The 22,043-nt window shown below is 36.9% G+C and overlaps 1 protein-coding gene and 1 long non-coding RNA gene across 2 annotated transcripts in view; one reads left to right on the top strand and one right to left on the bottom strand.

Moving 5' to 3' along the window:
- Nucleotides 1–22,043, bottom strand: part of IDNK (IDNK gluconokinase) — an 865,727-nt gene that overhangs the window by 543,022 nt on the left and 300,662 nt on the right. The gene's annotated exons all lie outside the window — the stretch shown is intronic.
- LOC126937732 (uncharacterized) lies at nucleotides 1,596–20,771 on the top strand. The gene is made up of 3 exons (XR_007719834.1): nucleotides 1,596–1,952; nucleotides 2,441–2,557; nucleotides 20,581–20,771. It is a non-coding gene; the product is annotated as an uncharacterized LOC126937732 (long non-coding RNA).

The raw sequence follows: 22,043 nt of genomic DNA, 5'->3' as shown, positions 1-22,043 counted from the left end.
TTCCTGATTTGCCTGCTATATAAGTTTGACTTTCTCTGACAAAAAATTAAAGGGTGGATCACCTGAGTATATGAGAAAATAACTTAGCATAACATGGTATGGTGAACAGGATCTCGCCTGTGATTTTCCATCTTTTTATGCACTGGAACATCAGACCCTTTCTGTGATGTTCTCTGAATGCCAGACTTTTCAATACATTCTTAAAAGAGTCACCATGAAAAAAAACATGCTAACTTTGCCCTTGAGATTTCAGCCTTTGAAGTTTAAGGTTTTACAAGTAGGCTTTTGTAGTCACTTATGTAGAGATCATAAGTGTGTATGTGTGTGTGTGTGTGTATATATATATGCACTTAAATCAGACTATAACAAGTACGGGGAATATTAGCACATCATAATGAGGCATCATAGATATATGGATAAATAGAACATATGTAGATATATGGAAAGACAGAGACAGAAATGTCAGGGTGCATGAAGGATATAGAGGGTTTGATTATCCTTTCTCTGTGGGTGTGTACATCTACAATAAGCCACTATTCTCAGATCCTGCTCCATTATAAATTATGAGAGGAAAAATCTGGGTGTGTGTTCAGTTCCTAGAACCATCTGATATGATTTGCCTCTGGGTCACCACCTGAATCTCACCTTGAATTGTGGTAATCCCCATGTGTTAAGGACGGGGCCAGATGGAGATAATTGAATCATGCGGGAGTTTCTCCCCTACTGTTCTCGTGGTGGTGAGAAAGTCTCACGCGATCTGATGGTTTTATAAATGAGAATTCCCTGCACAAGCTCCCTCTTTGACTGCTGCCATGTAAGACATGACTTTGCTCCTCCTTGCCTTCCACCATGATTGTGAAGCCTTCCCAGCCATGTGGAAGTGTGAGTCAATTAAGCCTCTTTCTTTTCTAAGTTACTCAGTCCTGGGTGTGCCTTTATCAGCAGTGTGAGAATGCACTGATACATCATCTTAGTTGCAATTAGGCACTTAATAATTTTATGATTATAATGATATTAGGGAGATAAATAAAATCTGTCAACAGAGTAGAAAGTAGTCATAAACATGAGGGTTAAAAATATAAACATAGTGAACAGTAGTTAAACTAAGCAGAAAAATCACATTAAAATCGTGGGATTAATCATAGGTTAGATTTGATTTTTTCTGTGTTTATAATCTTCCAGTTTGGTATATTTTGATCTTTTAATAACACTTCAATTTCTTAGTGTTTTACAACTCATTTTATTCTAATAATAATTGTAAATGAACCCTATTAGGCTTAAACTTGTTATTAATCTTAGAATCTTACTACCAACTCCATTTTATATCACTAGTATTACCAAGGTCTCTCTTACTTGCTGATTGTATTAATAGAGAACCTGGGTGCTTGTATAAGATGACTGACTCTTATTAGTTTAGCTCTCAACTGAAAGTTCATTCAGTATGGACTCTGGAGCCATCAGCCCTAGATCTGACTGTAGCTTTGTTGTTTACTTAGGGATAACCTCAATGAGACATTTAACTCTCAGACTCACAATTTTCTTATGTGTAAGAAATAAGAAATAACATCTATTTTTGTAGGACTATTGTAAGCACTAGAACTAGTGTCTATAGGAGGCCTACCTAGGAATCTGGCATACTTAGGCACTTCTCAACTGGGAACCATAAATATGATGACGATGACGATGACAATGATGATGTTGACGATGCTAACTCATCTGAACAAATTCATATCATGCCTCTAGCACACTTGATTCATTGCCCTGTCCTCTACGTGCAGAAAGATTTGAACTTGAAAACAAGTCCTTGTTTGTTTCCTCCTGTAGGTGAGGGATCAGCTTGCCCATATCATTGTGACACAGTGTCATTAACTGGACAGCCTGGTCCTCAGCTCCTGTCCTCAAGTAACAGGCATGAGCTTGGTGGAAATCAGCACGAATCTGCGAGCCCTCAGGTACTTTTTTCTGTGTAAGCATCCCAACCAGACCCCAGCAAAGGCACCCCAGTGTTCTTTAAGATAATGGGTTTGGTCTTTTGATTTTTCTTTATTTAAATCACCCAAATAGAAATCTAGTTTATGTTATCTTTAGTGTCTTTTTATAGCTCATTCTTGTAATCTTAGATCACTGTTATGATCAGAAAATTCTATGAAAATCTAGGGAAGGCAAAACTTCTCTAGATACTTAGAGCTTATTGTGTTTGACCAAGCAGATGTGGGGAGGATAGAAAACAGAATTATTTTCTTGCTTAAAAAAGGGAGACTTGGGATAAGGCACAATGTGACCGGAATTGCACTGGTATGTTTCTTCTTTATAACAGCAAACTCCACAGAAGTGTCCTCTCAACTAGTTGTCCAATTCTTGTTCTACAGATAGGAGAAGGGAAGCTAAGTGTGCCCACTTGTGAAAAGCCTCTATTAAGTCCTTTTTACTTACACTCTAGGTATCTTGATGTGAGTGGTTGCTGACAGATTACCAATGCAGGAATCCATGTGTTGGCATGGAGCTGTCACCAGCTCAAGTATCTGGACCTGAGCTCTACAGGGATAAGCAAAAGAGGGTAGGAAACTTAGAGATTATATATTTTTTAAAAATCTGGTTGCTTTAAGAAAAGGGACCATGAATTAGTTATTCATTTCATTTTATCATTTTATGGGCACCTGTGAGTCTATAGTGTAGACTATGATAAGATAGGCCAAAGGAACATCTATAGATTCCTAAGCAGAGAAAATACATGATAAATGAAAGTATGAAGGAAGGAGATTTATTCACTCAACTGTAAGGAGAGTTATTTTGTAAGGAGAATATATACAAATTATCTATTTTGTATCATCTGGCATGAACTGCTCTATAAACTTCAAATTAAAATATGGTCACATTTCTTCACTTTTATAATGTTTACTTAAGCAATTCCTGCTTCATTTATAGGAAACCCATTTTCCTCCTCTCTGGTTTTTCTCACTAAATTATACTAGAACCCTGGGGGCAACACAGTCTAAGAAGGTGGGTAGGCTCTATCCAGCTTCACCCAAGTGAAGAGACTGAAATCTCATTAGTCCACTACTGCCATTGTTTCCTGCTGCCATAGGGGTGATGCTAAAGATTCATGATTCACCAGATTCCAGAGTCCCCTGCTTCAGTGATGCTTCACTTGAGCCAACTGGGTTCGTTGAGATTCATCTCACTATCTCAGTTCCAAGCAGTGCACCATGAGACTGAGGTATCAAAACTGTATCAAGACTGGTGTTTAATTCCTGTCATTCCCTTATACAGCTACCTTCTAGGATATTAGTTGACTAATTACAACTGGTGTGGCACTTGTCAACTGGTGGTTCCAGAACTGCCATCGCTCTTCCTCCCCAGGTAGCATTTCCTTTAAAATTTTCAAATCATAAGGGTTCTAATTGCCCTTTCCCAGGATATTGGAACTAATACACCACCCTTCCAATGGAGATTACTGCAGTCATTTCCAAGGGCCCTACATTCACCAATCTGAGGGAGATTCCCAGTTATGCTTGGACATGAGGCTACCTTAATTATTGTTGAGTAAAGTAAAAACTATAATGTGAGAAACAAGAGAAACAAGTAGCCTAAGAATCACTACCAGGGTGTATATCATTCCTGTAAGTAATGTTAATTAGCCAGATCCCTTGTTAAAACACCAATATATAATTAGGTGTCATTGTCCCATTTAATAATTGGAAATGCCAACCCCAGAGCAGGCGTTGTATACTATCCAGACTCTTCTTTTCAAATACCTTCATTGCATTTTGGTCATGTGCTGATTATCAGAATTTTTTAAAAAGAAAACTTAATATTAAGGAAATCTAATGAGTTCTCTCTTTTATACTATATACACCTGACTTTTAAAAGACAAGGAAACAAATCTGTAAATTCCCAGAGTTGATAAATAAAATACAGGTTTTGAACTGGTTTCATATAATGAGAAGAAATTCCCAGGAAGGGTCTAGCAATGTATTTTCACTAGAAATATAAATCAATCCACATGTATAATTTAAAATCTTCTAGTAGCTACATTAAGAAAAGGAAGCATGAAAATAATTTTAATAATTTATTTTGACCCAATATATTTGAAATATTATTTTTACATATAATCAACATAAACAATATTAATTAGATCTTTTATATTCTATTTGCACCAAGTGTTCACAATGTCGTCGGTATTTTATATTTATAGCACATCTAAATTCAGGCAGGCCATATTTCAAGTGATCAAGATCCATGTGGATAATGACTGATATTGGACAGTGCAAATATAAACTGTAGGATCTTGTGGAACAGGAATGACATCTCATGATAGTATTATATTATTTTAATCGTTGGAAACCATTTTAATCATTGGAAAACGCGTCCCACAAAGCACCCTGAGGAAAAAAAATAGTTTTATGGTTAAGTAAATTTGAGAAATGTTGCACATTATCTTCTGAAAAGAGATTTATTATAGATGACCCGTATATCAAAATCACTGGGAAGTCTTGCAATAAAGAAGTCTATTAAACATTGTTCAGCCCAATGTTTTATAACTTACTTGATTATGGGACTTTCAACTAACATTTATGAAGCTATCATTCTGTAGAATATACATTTAAAATGCTATCTCATACTGCGGCACATTTTTATCTGGAATTTGGAGGGACATAATTGGTTCACATTTGAAGATTTTCATGATAACTGAAGCTTTACAAGATGGGTCCATGAAAATGACAGAGTAAGGACCTTCAAAAATATCCCTGTCCATCATAGCAATTGAAAAACTGGAAAAAATAGCCAGAATCAACTGTTTTCGGAACTCTGACTTGCAGCACTCTTTGGGGCATTTATGCAAAAAACAAGATAAAAAGCAAAAGAATAAGAAATGAAAGAAAAAGAATATAAAAATGTAACATAGTTGGATCTTAGTAAGAACAGTGAGCTTTGTAGTTATTGTTTTAACTTACCCTAGTCCCATCTCCCTCCCCAGCTCAGTGGCCACTTAAAAATAACATCTCGGCCGGGCGCGGTGGCTCAAGCCTGTAATCCCAGCACTTTGGGAGGCCGAGACGGGTGGATCATGAGGTCAGGAGATCGAGACCTTCCTGGCTAACACGGTGAAACCCCGTCTCTACTAAAAAAATACAAAAAACTAGCTGGGCGTAGTGGCGGGTGCCTGTAGTCCCAGCTACTCGGGAGGCCGAGGCAGGAGAATGGCGTGAACCCGGGAGGCGGAGCTTGCAGTGAGCTGAGCTTGTGCCACTGCACTCCAGCCTGGGCAACAGAGCGAGACTCAGTCTCTAAATAAATAAATAAATAAATAAATAAATAAAAAATAACATCTCACAATTTTGGTACTGATGGAAGCAGTAAATAATTCATTCCCAAAGAACTGTCATTGTTTGACTGTCTGGTAGTTCCCTGGAAGACCCCACTCAAAAGACTAGTCTTTATTTTACCTCTGTTAAACTTAGTAGGGCTAAAATCCTCTTCCCAGGGATTGTTTGTTGAATATTTTAACATCACAGCTACTTGAGGCAATGGATAACAGCTGGAGCAAACAATACACTGACCAAAAAGCTCAAAAGAAAAGGCTAAGGAATTAGATGTCCATAAGGACTTTATTTTTAAAAAATTATTTTTATTTTTATTTTTTTTTCAGTCAGTATCTCCCTCTGTCATCCAGGCTGGAGTGCAGCAGTGCAATCTAGGCTCACTGCAGTCTCCACCTCCCAGGTCCAAGTGATTCTCCTGCCTCAGCTTCCTGAATAGCTGGGACTACAGGTGTGCACCACCATGCCTGGCTAATTTTTTGTATTTTTAGTAGAGACAGGGTTTCACCATGTTGGGCAGGCTGGTCTCAAACTCCTGACTTCAAGTGATCCACCTGCCTCTGCCTTCTAAAATGCTGGGATCACAGGTGTGAGCCACTGCACCTGGCTAGATGTCCATAAGGACTTTAAAAGCTCCAGTATATCCCTAGAAATATGGAAAGTCATGTGCAGGTACAGGGCTGTGTGCATGCACAGCAAATACCTGAGAGAACCCAAACACTCCTGACTGGTTGATCTTGAGACTCTTTGCAAGTAGAAAGTGAAGTTAAAGCAGAGTTGAAAACCACCTGGCTGAATGAATGTTGAAAGCATGTCCCAATACATACACAGAGCCTGTCAGTAATTATTAGGAGATTTAATGGTTCTAGATATTTTAGGCACATTCTGTCCAATTAGTAGCTAACCATAAGCTAACTGAGCAGAGACTTCAGTGGCCATACATGAGAGATAATATAGACTTTATTATTATTCTCTGGAATAATATTACTATTATTATATAATATATATATTATTCATTTGTTGATTCATTTGATTGATTCACTTGTTATTCAAAGACAAAAAATGACTTGAAAATAAAAGGATGAAAAAAGATATACCATGCAAACACTAACCAAAAGAGAGTAGGAGTACCTGTAATTAGTAATTAGTAGCTAGTAATATAAACAAAATAGACTTTAAGACAAAATTTTTTACTAGAGACAAAGACATTTTATAATATGAGTCAATCTATCAAAAATATTCAGCACTTAAAAACGTATTTGCATCTAACAACAGAGCCCCAAAATACATGAAGCTTATTTGGCAGAATTTATGGGAGAAATAGAACATTCAACAATATTGATTGGAGACTTCAATACGTCACTATCAATGATGAGTTGAACAACTAAAGACAAGATCAGCAAGGTAACAGAAGATTTGAACAACACTATTAACCAAGATAGTTCACATATTATCTCTCTCTCTGTAGATAGATAGATAGATAGATAGATAGATAGATAGATAGATAGATAGATAGATAGAGATATATCTATGTCTATATTTATATATAAAGAGAGATATGTAGGTACCTACATAGATATAGATATATAGAAAGAACACCTCACCCAACAATGGCAGAATACACATTCTTCTCAAATGGACATGGAACATTCTGCAGGAAATACCAGATATTAGGACATAAAACAAATCTCAAAGAATATAAAGAATTGAATCACACAAAGTATGTTTTCTGACCACAGTTGGTTGAAATTAGAAATCAATAACAGACTAAGGGAAATTGACAAATATGTGGAAATTAAATAACAGATTCCTAAATAACAAATGGGTCAAAGGAGAAATCACAATGGAAATCAGAAAATAATTTGAGATCAATGAAAATAAAAATACAACTTACCAAACCTTATGGTATGCAGTGAAAGCAGTGCGCAGGAGAGAATTCATTCTATATATTAAATAAACTCAAATCAGTCCCCTAACCTTCCCTTTTGAGAATATGGAAAAAGAAGAGCAAACTAACCCCACAACTAGCTGAGGAATGAAATAATATTAGTGTGGAAGTAAATGAAACAGAGAATAGAAACACAATAGAAAAAAATGAATAAAACCAAAAGTTGGTTGTTTGAAAAGATGAACAAAATTGACAAATCTTTAATCTAGACTGACCAAGAGAAAAATAGATAAGACTCAATAAAATCAGAAATGAAAAAAAGAACATTACCCACCCTACAGAAATACAATGGATTTTAAAAAAAAACTGTAAACAATCACATGCCAAGAAATTAGATAACCTATATGAAATGGAAACATTCCTAGAAAAACATCAACTACCAAAATTGCCTAAAGCTGGAAACCATCTTCAAGCTGTGTTCTCACATGGCAGTAGGAGAGAGACAGAGAGAGAGAGAGAGAGAGAGAGAGGGGGAGAGAGAGAGAGAATGAATAAGAACATGTGTATGAGCATATTCTTTGGTGTCTCTTCTGATAAAGGCATTACTCCTATCATGAAGGCTTCTACTCTTATGACCTCACTAAATCCAAGTACCTCCCAGAGGCTCCAACTCCAAATACCATCACACTGGGGGTTAGGGATTCAACATACAAATTTGGGGGACACAATTTGGTCCACAGCAAGGTAACTTTAACAATTTTGTCTTCAATGTCCCTGCCATTCCTCCCTATAATTGCAATCCCCACCCTTTAATAGCCAGACACATCTACTTCTTTCTTATTGGGTATTCAAGTCCCAAGGAAATCTGAAAATGTGATAAAATACTTGTTTTAAGTGGCTCTGTATAGTTACCCTTTTTCACAGCCAACTTCCAAGATGGCCCCAATATTCCCCAGCTCCTGGGATTCACACCTTTGTGTAGTTCCTTCCAACATTGTATTAGCATTGGTCTGTGAGACCAAAGAATACAGCAGAAGTGAAGGTATCTCACTTCTGAGATTAGGTGATAGATGGCTCCATCCTGGCTGCTTGATTTCTCTCTCCCTCTCTTGTTCTCTTCTTTCTCTCTCTCTCATCACTTCCTCTGGGAGAAGCCAGCTGGCTTCTCATGAGGACACTCAGGCAGCCTATAAAGAGGCGCAAATGTTGAGGAACTGAGTTCTCCAGCCAACAGCCAGTGAGGAACTGAGGCTTGCTTGCTACCAACGCTGTGAGGGAGCTTGGAAACAAACTCCCTCAGTTGAGCCTTTAGATAAAACTGCAGCCCCCACAGCAACTTGACCTCAACTTTGTGAAGCACCTTGAGCCAGAGACACCCAGCTAAGCTGAACCCAAACTGCTGATCTAGATAAATTCATAAAAACATAAGTATGGTCTTAAGCTGTAAAGTTTGGGGGTAACTTGTTATGCATCAGATAACTACTAATATACACTGAGAAGTGTTCAGTATAAATATTCTGGCTTGCTGAATAGGACATCGATGACCTCCAGACAGTTTCTGCTTGAGCCCATTTATCAATATCAAATCTGGCCCCTTTATGGATATTTATTTTAACAAATGTGTTCTTGAGCTCTGTGTGGCTTCCTTATTAATAACAAAATGAATCTATGATCTTTATTTTTCTTCTTGCTATCTTATCCTTGGATCTTTTCCAAATAGTTGAAGCTTCTGTGTACATAGTCTCTTATTTTAAGATATTAATTCTGCCCCTTCACATACCCGTAACACCTAGCACATTTTGTACACTACTAGGTGATAATTCTTAGTTGATTGCTTAAAGCATCTTCTTTGCCAAAGCTACCTGAAAGTTTTTTTAAAGATAAAAATAATGAAATAAAGAACACAGAGGAGGTCTCAGTTTGGAATGTGTGCAGTGTGAAGGGTCACATACACATCACTGGTTACTGTCTGAAGATTTGTAACTTTTTTTTTTGGAGACAGAGTCTTGCTTTGTCACCCAGGCTGGAGCGTAGCAGCACAATCTGGGCTCACTGCAACTGCCACCTCCCAGATTCGAGCGAGTCTTCTGTCTCAGCCCACTGAGTAGCTGGGACTACAGGTGCATGCTACCATGCCTCACTAATATTTGTATTTTTAGTAGTGATGGGGTTTCACTATATTGGTCAGGCTGGTCTCGAACTCCTGACCTCAGGTCATCCACTGCCTTGGCCTCCCAAAGTGCTGGTATTGACAGGTGTGAGCCACTGCACCCAGCCACATTTTTTTTTTTTTTTGAGACAGGGTCTCATTCTGTCACTTAAGCTGGAGTGCAGTGGCATAATCAGGGCCCACTGCAGCATCAATCTCTTGGGTTCAAGTGATCCTCCCATCTCAGCCTCCCAAGCAGCTGGGACTACCAGTGTGCAGCCACCATGCCTGGCTAATTTTTGTATTTTTGGTAGAGATGGGGTTTTGCCATGTTGTTGCCTAGGCCAGTCTTGAACTCATGAGCTGAAGCAATCCGCCTGCCTTGGCCTCCCAAAGTGCTGGGATTACAGGTGTGAGCCACTGCGTCCAGCCAGCAACATCTTTTTTATAATGCTTAAATGATTTCATGTCATGGACATTGAGATTTTATGTCTATAGAATGATAATGGTTTAGAATAACTGAATTTATAGAGAATTAATGTCTGACTGATTATAAGAAGTTGATGGCCTCCTGGCTTCTAAATATTATTACTATTACTATTTTTAGTTTGAAGTGAAGTGGGAGGGTATGGTGATGGCTGTGGCTTACTGGAAGCAATTTTGTTTTCCTGGGAACATTGAATGATGTTCTTGTACCTACTTGTTCTTACTGGGATATATCTTTTTAAAATTTCAAATAAATAAAGGACCGCTTTGTGGTTAAGTTTTCATTTCCTGGAATCACAAAGCCGAGTATTCCTGAACTAGGTGCAGCAATGCAGCTCCTGTCATTTAATTTAATGAGCATATTTAAAATGTATAATAAGTTCAAAACAATGATGGTGAACTGTTTGCAGTGAGGGATAGAAAAGAATATCCAAGACAAGTTCTTCCCTCAAGATACTAATTATTTAATTTGAGAAAAAAATATACACATGCAAAATCTAAATGTCATACGTACGTGAAGATGAAAGAAATGGATGTAGCTTTAAGAGCAGGGGTGGCTTCCTGGAAAAGAGTGTAACCTTAGATAGTCTTGAAGGACCAGTAGGATATAGATGGGTGGGAAAAAGGAAAAGGAACTCCAGATGAGGGCAAATTGCCCCACATTGTGATATATTTTTTAACAGTTTACAGTTGCCAATAGCTTCCCTATGCATCAAGTTGCCCCCACAATCCTTTGAAGTACTTAGGGCAGGTGTGATTATTCCCACCTGCCCTAAGGCAGGACGTTTTGAGTCAGAAAGCGAGTTGAGGCCTTTCCAAGTTAATTCGTGTAAGACGTAGTTGGCAAATGGTAGCCAGCTGCCTGCTTTTTACAACTCGAAGTGGTTATATTTTAAATAATTATATAAGAACCTATATAACATTTTTGAGTGTGACTCTTGGCCTATGATTAAATATAAATTAAACGCTGCCAAGACTAAAATATTTACTACCTGTAAGAACAAGTGTGCTGACTACTAATTTAGGATCTTCATAATGCTTCAAATAAAACATTTTAAACTTATTGTAATAAATATTTTATCGTAATGAAATAAGATAAAAAGATATGGCACTATTACAATACACTTAAGTATGGATCATTCTGTAAGTACAATTTTATCTCTGTGTCTTTTACATCTAAACTTATACCATGTTCTTGTTATCCATCATTTTTTCAAAAATATATTGATGCTTGCATAATATTCCATTATATGAATATAAAATAACTTATTTATATATTATCCTGTTGTTGAACATACAGATTCTTCGAATTCTAATTAGTAAAATAACATGGTAATAAATATCCTTGTACACAGGTGTTTGCATCTTTGATTGTTTCATTGGTATAAAGCCCTAGAAATAGAATTACTAGTTCAAAAGTTATGAAATTACCATTTTTAAGGATTGCAATAAATATTGCTAAGTTCTTTTAAGAAAAGCTGTACCAGTTTATTATTCTAATAGTAGCATATGAAAGTGCCTATCTTGTTACACCAGAGGAAAATCCAGGGTTCCCTTAAATATGTACCCAGCATTATATGGGGGGTGTCTTATTTTATGGTTTTGCTGATGATTCTTGATATTAAAAAATTTTAGTATTCTTAATGGCATTTTGCATTTTTAATTTCTTTTGTATTTGATGTGTGTGTATATATGTGGGGTTTTTGCCCCTTTTGTTATTGAAATGTACATCTTGTTTCATAGATTTGTAAATAGTCTATAGATATGATATTGATGCTTGGTCTTTGAAATATTTTGTAGATATTTGTTCAAGTATATCAGTTTATGTAAAATTTTTCACTTGATTTTCGTGTTTTCTTGATGTATTGAGTACATTTTACGATAGAATATAGTTGAACGTGTACAAAATATATGCGTTTCAATACATACATTCTTAAACCTGAAAAATCTCTTCTTAAAGATAGTGTATAAGACAATCATTTACCAATTTGGATGAGATCAGGTGTGTTCATGGTAGGATGGCCATAGACCATTTACCAATTTGGGAGAGTCACAGACAAACCCCTTTATGGAATTCATCTGCTCTGGGGCAGAATTGTAATGTGTAACCAACTGATGTTCTAGAAAAAATATAACAATTGTTCTTGGTTCCTTGCTGTGGTACTACATATATATTAGAGAGAGGATGCAGAAATGGATCTGAATGGAAAAAATAGGGCCATATTGGATAGGTATGAATTCGAACTACCCATGCATTTTTTTGCTCATTTACTACAGGTATGTTTGCTACAGATATGCGTCTCTATACTTACAGATCACTGGGCGCATGATCTTATATTAGATTGATCAAATTGACAAGCTTCTACCTTTGTTTTCTACTTCACCAATGTCATCCCTCTTTCTAATAATACTTCTATCCATTACCTCCTACATAATTTATGTAACAGTTGGTAGGGAAAGTAAACTTGTCAGAATCCAACAAACTTTTATATGAGAAAAACTGTCAAAACAAATAGAAAGGGAGACATAATATATTTACTCCATTGTAGCCTTGAAGTCCTATTTTAATTTTGGCCTAACTTGTTATCTGTGTTTAAACCTGTCTGCCTTTGTTCCTTTTTGTTTTGCATCTTGGACTATCTGGATAAAAGTTGTGGTTGTAATCTCTTTGATCAGTCTCCTGCAAATGTTTGAATTTCACTTTTAAATCTGACTGAAATATAATGAAGAAAAAAGTGATACAGGGTGTGCTGGTGCAAATGATAAAATCAGTTAGATTTGTACTACTGATTTCATCTGCTGAGATAAAAGTAGCTCCCCTGGGTGATGCAGAGCTAATCAAGCGTTGTTATTCAGCTAGAATCATAGTTCTCCCTGGGATACCAATGGTAGTGGGCTTCCATGAGTGATAGATAGGTCAGGTTCATTCTCTCATTAGGAAATTATCGTCATTTTAGAAGGAGGCTGTGTCTCTAATTACATTGATGTGAAGTAGAGGTTGCAGAGAGAAAACTTCCTAAGTATGGAATATTGGCAACCAGCAGAACGAGGATCGTTTTTTCCATCCTGGCTTTGTTCCAAGGGCCAAGATCATACTAATTAAAGTACAGAGAAGAGAATGACCCGAGCCTTATGAGCTTATTTTGTCACATTTTCAATCTCTTACTGATGCTGGGTGTCTAGGCTACATTTCCTGGTAACTATGGCAACATCCCCATTTTTCGTTGGCTCTCCTAGGACTGTCTTATAGGATTATCTGACTTATGCCTTCTCAGTATTTTCCATTTATATTTTACTTCCATGTCTTAAATAAAACATTTAATTGACTGAAATGTGAATTCAAACCAGTTACATTGCACTGTTTATTGTACCCAAGCCTGTACTTCAGGAGTTTAATTTATGGAGAGGTGATCATGTCGGTAAATACATGACAAGTACATGGAGATGCTGGTATCTCCTTGTTTTACTAAAACTCTCGGAGCAATGGTACCTCCTGAGCCCAGCTGGCCTAGTTTAGCAGGATTTACTCTATTATGAAGAAAAGAATGTTCTATTCTAAAAGTGACGGGAACTTCCAACCGTGGTTGAATCATTTGAGAGAAATGTATTACAAGATATATAAAACCTTTCCCGATGTGGTCTTCCTCACATAAGGGAATTTGTTTCCTTGGAAGAAAACATGTAACATCATTCTGTGTTTATGAAGCCAGTGTCTCCATCCGGTGGTGCCATCACAAGGTTTTTATACTATTGTTCAGGCTAGAAATGAACAGGAACAATTATAAAGCAAAACAAATCAAAAAACAGAGTCATCTCTACTCATTTACTAACAGACTATCAAGAATGAGAGGCAGATTACTTTTTTCTGTGTGATGCAATATGACTTCTAACTAAAATGTTCAGGAAAAGACTGATTTCATGCTTGCACAAGTCTGAATCGTCTGTTTCATTTACTTTGAGAAGAGGAATTGCTTTGGAATGTGGACTTTGGAGGCAGAGTCCCTGGTCCAAGCCCCAGCTCTTTAATTGTTGGTGTGACCTTGGATAGGTTAATCAAGCCTCTCTGTGCCTCAGTTTCCTCATCAGTAACATGAGAATGATAGCACCTGGCTTAGGGTCATTGTGGGGATGAAGGGAGCTAATACAGGAAATGTCTTAGGGGCTTGGAACACAGAGAGCACTCTGTGTTAGGCATTAGTATTTTTCATACGATTGAGTTTTTCTTTATTCTGAAGAATATGCAGTATTTATTGTACATAAACTCAAATTACTAACTTAAGAAAAGGTGGTTATCTCTTCTCTCACTAATATTTTTTAAAAAGCAAAAACTATTTAGTATTACTCAGTGTGAGTAAACTCATGAAGAATTTTGTATTTTCATAATGGTTGCAGGGAAGACTTATTTCCTAGAATGCACCAGTCTAATGACTCACTGGAACCCAGTGAGATACCAGAATTTCAGTACTTACAGCTAATACCAAGAAATTTTTCTGTTATGAACAGAAATTAAAGAAAATGTCCATTTTAAAGATGGGGAAAGAAATGTTTTGTGTTTGTATAATTATTTTTAACATTGAGAGGCATAGATTTCTTACTAGATACATGTGTTCCATTATTGACACCTGAATAATTCTTTTAGTGAAAGTCCTTAGAAATTTTCCATGCTCTTGTTAGCTTTATGAAGTACCCTCCATAGCATGCTGTGTGAAATGTTCAAAATCTAACCCAGGCCATCTTTGATAGTGTGTGCAGGCCACATATACTATCTGGCTCCATCATCTGGGGGTGGGGCAAAGATCATCATACTTAGGATTTAACCATGAAAGTTCCTTTGCCTTTGATGTTGGCATAGCCATATCTGTATGGAACTCTCTTACATTTCCATTATTACCATCTGTGATACTTGTCTGTCTCCTTTATGTAACAGGTCTGGGAAGTGGAAATATGTTTGATACAAACCTACTTCCCCTCATTTCTATCACTTGCTTCCTGTTCTCCACTCTCCCCTGTCTTCCTACAGTTCCATAATTTTTGCATTGAAACCTGGTAACTAACCTAACAGAAGAGTTTTAGATGGAATTAATGCTTTTGGAGGGCACAAATGTGGTACTGAATATGGATTTTGTTTATTCAGAATTAATTATTTTTAGGAAATCCAATCAGTGGTAAATTAAAAATATTGCTTAATGAGATTTTTAACCTTTCTACCTATAAACTTATTTTAAACAATTTGTTGTTTAGACATATAATTTGTTAAGGTTGGCGGTGTCTTTGAGGATGATTCTCAGACATGAGTATTTTTTTAATCATCATATCACAGGGCCGTTAACATAGTTTAGCTATTTGTCCCTGCCCAAATCTCATGTTGAATTGTAATCCCCAATGATGCAGGTGGGACCTGGTGGGAGGTGTTTGTGTCATGGAGGTGGGTTCCTCACAAATAGTTTAGTGCTGTCTTCTTGATAGTGGGTGAGTTCTCAGCGTTCTGGTTAAGTGTGTGGCATCACTGAACTTCAAACTATACTACAGGGCTACAGTGACCAAAACGTCATGGTACTGGTACAAAAACAGGCACATAGACCAGTGGAACAGAATAGAGAGCCCAGAAATAAGGCCCCACATTCATGATCTTTGATAAAGCTGACAAAAACAAGCAATGGGGAAAAGACTCCCTATTCAATAAATGTTGCTGGGCTAACTGGCTAGCCATATGTAGTAGACTGAAGCTGGACCTCTTCCTTATACTCTATACAAAAATCAACTCAAGATGGATTAAAGACTTAAATGTAAAACCTAAAACTAAAGGAACCCTGGAAGACAACCTAGGCAAACCATCCTGGACCTAGGAATGGGCAAAGATTTCATGACAAAGACACCAAAAGCAATTGCGACAAAAGCAAAAATTGACAAATAGGATCTAATTAAACTTAAGAGCTTCTGCACAGCAAAAGAAACTAACAACAGAGGAAACCTACAGAATGGGAGAAAATATTTGCAAACTAAACATCTGACAAAGGTCTAATATCTAGCATCTATAAGGAACTTATCAAATTTACAAGAGAACAATAAACTACCTCATTATAAAGTGGGCAAAGGATATGACCATATGAACAGACATTTCTCAAAAGAAGATATACATGTGGCCAACAAACATATTAAAAGAAGCTGAATATCAATGATCATTAGAGAAATGCAAATATAGTTACCTAATCCTGCTGAGAAATTCCTAGTACTATAAGTTAGTTGGCAGCTTCTGAGTGGTTAGCATGAAGTTTCATTTCTCTCTCTCTTTTTTTTTTTTTTTTAAGACAGGGTCTACTTCTGTTGCCTAGGCTGGAGGGCAGTGGTGCAATCTTGGCTTACTGTAACCTCCGTTTCCTGGGTTTGATTCTCCCAGGTAGCTGGGGCTACAGACGCATGCCGCCACACCCAACTAAGTTTTGTATTTTTATAGAAATGGGTTTCACTATGTTGGCCAGGCTGGTCTCGAACTCTTCAGTTCAGGTGATCCACCCGCCTCTGCTTCCCAAAGTGCTGGGATTACAAGTGTGAGCCACTGTGCCAGGCCTCATTTCTGTTTAATAGAGGTGTTTACAACAAACAGCTCATGTTAAGTTTCGCTTATATTTACAAATTAAGGAAGGCTGAGGTCACTATGAAGCCTAACTGGCTTTGTCTGCTCAGGGGTACTTCAGGCCTGGCCTCCATTTTCATTTACTTTGACAGCTGCAAACCATTGAGGTCAGTGATTCTCAAGTTTTATCTGCATCAGAATCACGTGGGGGACTTGTTAAACACACAGATTTGAGAACTAGTGATTTAGGTTATACAGAGATCCCTTGTCCCAGAAGAGGCCTTTTTGACTCTGAAACAAAGGTAAACATTTGCTTAAGAGGATCAAAATTTCATGTCTGGAATTCTCATCACAAAATCACTCCAGAATTTGTGATTTTAACAAATTCTGGAGTGGACTTAGTTCTCATCTCCCTCTCCCCACCATCTTCCCTTGTTTCCTGGGCTGCTGTTCCCTCCTACCTAGTTAATGTTAATTCAGGCTCTTCTAGTTCATTTATGAGCAAAATTAACGTGTGACGGTATTATCCAAAACAGATGGTTCCCTCCCATGAGTAATTCTGGTGCCAGAGGTTAAGATAATGATTATTTTCACCTCGTTATTAATACACATCACCGTAACACTGTAATAATTCTCTGGATTATTTCTTTAATAATCTCAAAATGAAACTCAGATGTCATTAGATCTTTGCCTCTATCTTTTTTTTGCTTGAATTTTTTCCCCAATGTTTTCCTTTTTTGCTGTCCGGACATTTTATCAAACGTCTCCAAAATGTGTACTTAATAAGTTCAATTTGCATTTTCACTCTGATAGGGGAGGGGAGGGTTGGTATGTCAGGGCTAAGGTAAGTTTGAGGGTGAAATTCAAGAAACTATTTGTAAAAAGTATATTTAATGACCGATTCTAATAACTTTTTCATCCTCTTTTTCCTATCCAGAGGTGGTTCAGTGGCTAATTATTGTCATACTAATTTGGAATGTGTAGAACTCAGTTTCTGTAAGAATGTCACCCTGGATGTAGTTGACAAACTTTGCAAAAATTGTAGACAATAAGAGAACGCTGATTATGTCCACTTGTGTCTCTTTTAGTCTTATATGTCATCATAAAGTGAAACGGAAACCTGACATTCGCTGTGTACTGGTTTGTGTTTCTTCATAAGCCATCATTGTTTCCATTTTATTAACACAGAGTTGTAGCAATCATTAAGTATTTCCCAGAAAATAGGTTCTGGTAATTTCATTTAAGGATAAACCAAGTTTTCATGACCTTTTCAAGAGCAGAAAATACATTAGTTTCTTTGTGGTTTGGAATTCATGTAAAAATTCCAAAGTGAAAAATATTTGGAAAAAAATAAAACAAAAAATTTTTCAGTCATGAGTGACTTCTGATTTTGGAATACTGTTTATCAGAATTATACAATAAGCTAATGGGAAAAAAAATCAGGACTTGTCAGAGTTGAAGTTAGCATTTCAGGTGTCCCATATTTCAAGAATTATGTGAGTAGTCCTGCTCTGTGAAATCCAAGCTTTTTGAGTAAAATCTGAGGTTTTTGTAATGAATCTTTCATGAAATGGGGGAATCCATTGAGCAACACTTCTATAGGGCACTCTGGGCCTTTTTAGATTTCAAAGCAAACAAAATAATAGAACAGTTTGAGAAAATTTGGTTTGCCAATAGTAAATATCGTCTAGAAAAATTAATAATTTGTTTATTGCTGGAAAACATTAACTGAGAGCTGAAAGGACATAATAAAATCTACCTTGTCTTTAAAAATCTTCTCTAAAGGCATGGCATTCTGAACAAATATGTTGGTGGGGAAAGTATCTGTCTTCTACCTCATTTTGTGGCAAATGTGACCTCTCTTCTTTTTTTTTTTTTAACTAGACCTTCATTTTATCCACCTATCTTCTATGATATTAAAGACTTGCAAAATCAAGGAATTCATGTAATATCATTAGGAATCTTGATTCTGTATTTCTAATTACTACATTAGTGAAAATTAGTGTCCTAATTTGTTAATCTAAGACTCAAAGGTATTGGTAAAAAGAGATTTATTTGAATATGTCATCTTTTAAATACTGAATTATATAATGCTTTCCAGAGGAATGGGAATGGCTTTAGAATTTTTTTTGTTGTTGTTTTGAGACAGAGTCTTGCTCTGTCACCAGACTAGTACGGTGGCGTGATCTTGGCTCACCGCAAATTCCGACTCCCTGATTCAAGCAATTCTCCTGTCTCAGCCTCCCGAGTAGCTGAGATTACAGGCATGCACCACCATGCCCAGCTAATTTTTGTATTTTTAGTACAGCTAATTTTTGTATTTTTAGTAGAGACGGGGTTTCACCATGGTGGCTAGGCTGGTCTCAATCTCCTGACCTCATGATCCACCCGTGATCCGCCTGCCTCGGCCTCCCAAAGTGCTGGGATTACAGGCATGAGCCACTGTGCCTGACTGGCTTTAGAATTTTTTAGATCTCTTTCTGACTTATCTATCTGACAAAGTCTCATTTTGCACTTCTGGGAACAGGAGCTTTAATCCTTTTTTTTCCTAAAAAACAGATGAATATTTTAACATCTCTTCATGTTATAGCATTGGTAACTACTTTCATGTCACACAGAAAATGTGTATTTCTCCATTATTTAGGATGACTATGAATGTATCTATGATCTAACAATGTACATATTACATCCCCTGGAGCTAAAATAAATTTTTGAGTGTTTTGAGATCAAATTCATAGGCTTCTGTAGGAAGAAATCTATTGTGGTCTCAGAACATAATTTGTCTTTAGTTAGAATAGTAGCTTGGGAAAAAGGCGAGTGTGTCCTTAGCAGCTGTAAAATAGTAAATTAAGAACAAGGAAATGTTGACATGCCTATCATTCTGATAGTTCTAACATTAAAATGAGCATAACTGCCTAAGAATTGTTTATAATTATTTATAATGTATAAACCCTGTCTACTTTCAAAAAGACTTTGAGACTTTTTATAGGTAAAAACACATACACACACATACATACAACTGGGCAATTCAAAATTATATTAAGAAAAAACTGATTGGAAACCAGTTAGAGAAAGAATATAAATAGAACTGGGGTTAAGCTGAGAACTGCAGTTTAACAATGGAAATCTATACAGACTCAATTCAGACTGTAAGTTGGAATTTGCTGGAAGGTAAGGCAACATGGGGAACAAAATAAACATCATGGTCCTTTCTGCCATCTAAAAAGAGGCGTAACAATACTTCACAAAGGCAAAATTAATACTCTTTAAGGAGAATTGATCATAGGATCCTTCTATAATATTAAGAAACTGAAAAACTTAATCAGACAAAATTGTATAAGGTTATGCAGGTGATAGTTGGTATTTTCTTATTTTTAAAATTTTAAGTTATTAATAGAATTTCCAGTCTTCCCGCATTCTACCACCATTTCCTTGTGATGACATCACTTCTTTCCCTGCAAGTTGATTACTATGTTTCTAACTGGTTTAAAAAATCTTAGAGGTCATGAAGGTAAAAGACTGGTTTGAACATAAAAACATTCCTTGCCAATGCATAAAGTTAACTTGTGCTATGAGAATATGTGAAATGTGTCTGTCCTTCCCTTCTTTCTACAGTGCAGGGTTGACAAACTTTCTGTAAAGGGCCAGAGGGGAACTATTTTAGGCTTTGCAGGCTGTATGCATGTCACAGCTACTCAGCCATTTTCTTGCAGCGTGAAAGCTAATGAGTATGACCATGTTACAATAAGGCTTTATGGACACTGAAATTTGAATTTCACATAATTTTCACGTGTCCTAAAATATGTTTCTTTTTATTTTTTTTAAACATAAAAACCATTTCAGTGAATGAGCCCTAGAATAGTGGGCGGTGGGCTGGATTTACTGACATCTGGTATCTCTCAAAGGGCCAACATCCTGGTTTTTAACTTAAGTATTCTCAACATACCCTCACTAAACACAGACAGGTGACAAATTCTAAAAATAGATTTGTAATTCTCAAGTTTGATGCTATCTTTCTCCTTTGAGAAACAATCAGTACTAGTCATAGCCAATGATATTTGAAAGACTCTTCATGCATTTATCATGCTTAGAATCCAGGCTCAGCTATATCCGCTCCAGATAATCTGTGGTCTTTCATTTTCATCTTCTTTTTTGTTGTTAGATTGAAGATTCTCCATCTCTATGGCTGCGCCATCACTTCTGACCTGAGCAAAATAAAAGAAGCTTACGGAAGTGTCAAAGTATTTCATGACATATCTGCCCTTACCTGCTACCATTTTCAGGAAAATAGAATTTCTGCCAACAAAGATATTGAAAATATACATAAATATGCCCAGGAGTTTTCCCCATTAAAATGAGATATACATTATTTTTTGGTTTGGAAATAATAAAAAAATAATTGTATGTGAAACTTCATCATCTTACCAAATAATGCATTTTTCTATGCCAAACACCACCTCCTCCAAATAATGATAAAGTTAAAAAGTCCAAAACTTTAAATATTGGTATTTTCGTGCTTATTAACATTATTGGCTTGTAACGGTTTTAACTCTTAATTGAGATTACTACTAACTGGCATATTGTAATCTATTTTCCTTTAGCCACTCAACATATCATGAGAGAAGAGTAAGTCAGAAAGCTCTAGAAGGAATATTTTACTCTTTAGTATTTAATGGTATGTACAGTGGCTTTATATGTACACTACAGCAAATATGGTGGTGATTTCTGCAGGCCTTGTGCCAGGACATGGCAGTGGCTTCCAGAAAGCCCATACATCACATAGGGTTCTTTCTCAACTGCACCCTTAGACATGAGTCTCTAGAAAACATTGCATGCCAAGGAAGTGGTTGTACACTGCCTTCACTGAGTTACTATTAAGAGGAGGATTCATGTCAGTGTGGAAGGTTAAGGGAGGTAAGAAGGATAAGCAGTAGCGCAACATTGACAACAAGCACCATGGTGGGGTGGGTGGAAGGTGGGGTGCTGGGGGTGGTGACTTTGTCTCAGTATCATTGCTGAGGATTATGGAGATCAACCTCAAAGGTATTCTGTGTAGAGGGCAAGAGAGTTGGGGTATTTATTCTACCATGCATTGTTCATGGGCTGCTTCCAGAGGGGATACAAATTTCCAGGCACCTATGGCTCTCTGAATACACAGGTAAAGCAAACCCTACCAGCAGGAGGGTACTCCTCCAAGAAGTGATGCAGGGGCTGGTTTGTGGAAATGCATGGGGGGCTTATGGGGATGGGGCTGAGCAAAACAGCATCTGCTACATGTGTGATAGAGAGAAATGTGCCACAAATTTGAACTGGGTGATCTGGGTTTGAACCCTACTTCTACTAGCTGTGTGATTTTACTTATATCACTCAACCTGATGCTTAGTGTTCTCCTCTCTAAAATCGAGAAACATACTTTATGAAGGATGCTTAAAAGAGTAAATAACATAGCTGTGATGGTTAATATTGAGTGCCAACTTTATTGGATTGAAGGATGCAAAGTATTGTTCCTGTGTGTGTGTGTGAGGGTGTTGCCAAAGGAGATTAACATTGGAGTGAGTGGACTGGAAGAGGCAGACCCACCCTCAATCTGGGTGTGCACAATCTAATCAGCTGCCAGTGTGGCTA

This window comes from Macaca thibetana, chromosome 15 (assembly GCF_024542745.1).
Source record: "Macaca thibetana thibetana isolate TM-01 chromosome 15, ASM2454274v1, whole genome shotgun sequence".
Lineage (NCBI taxonomy): Eukaryota > Metazoa > Chordata > Mammalia > Primates > Cercopithecidae > Macaca > Macaca thibetana.
This window is presented reverse-complemented; position numbering and strand designations above follow the sequence as displayed.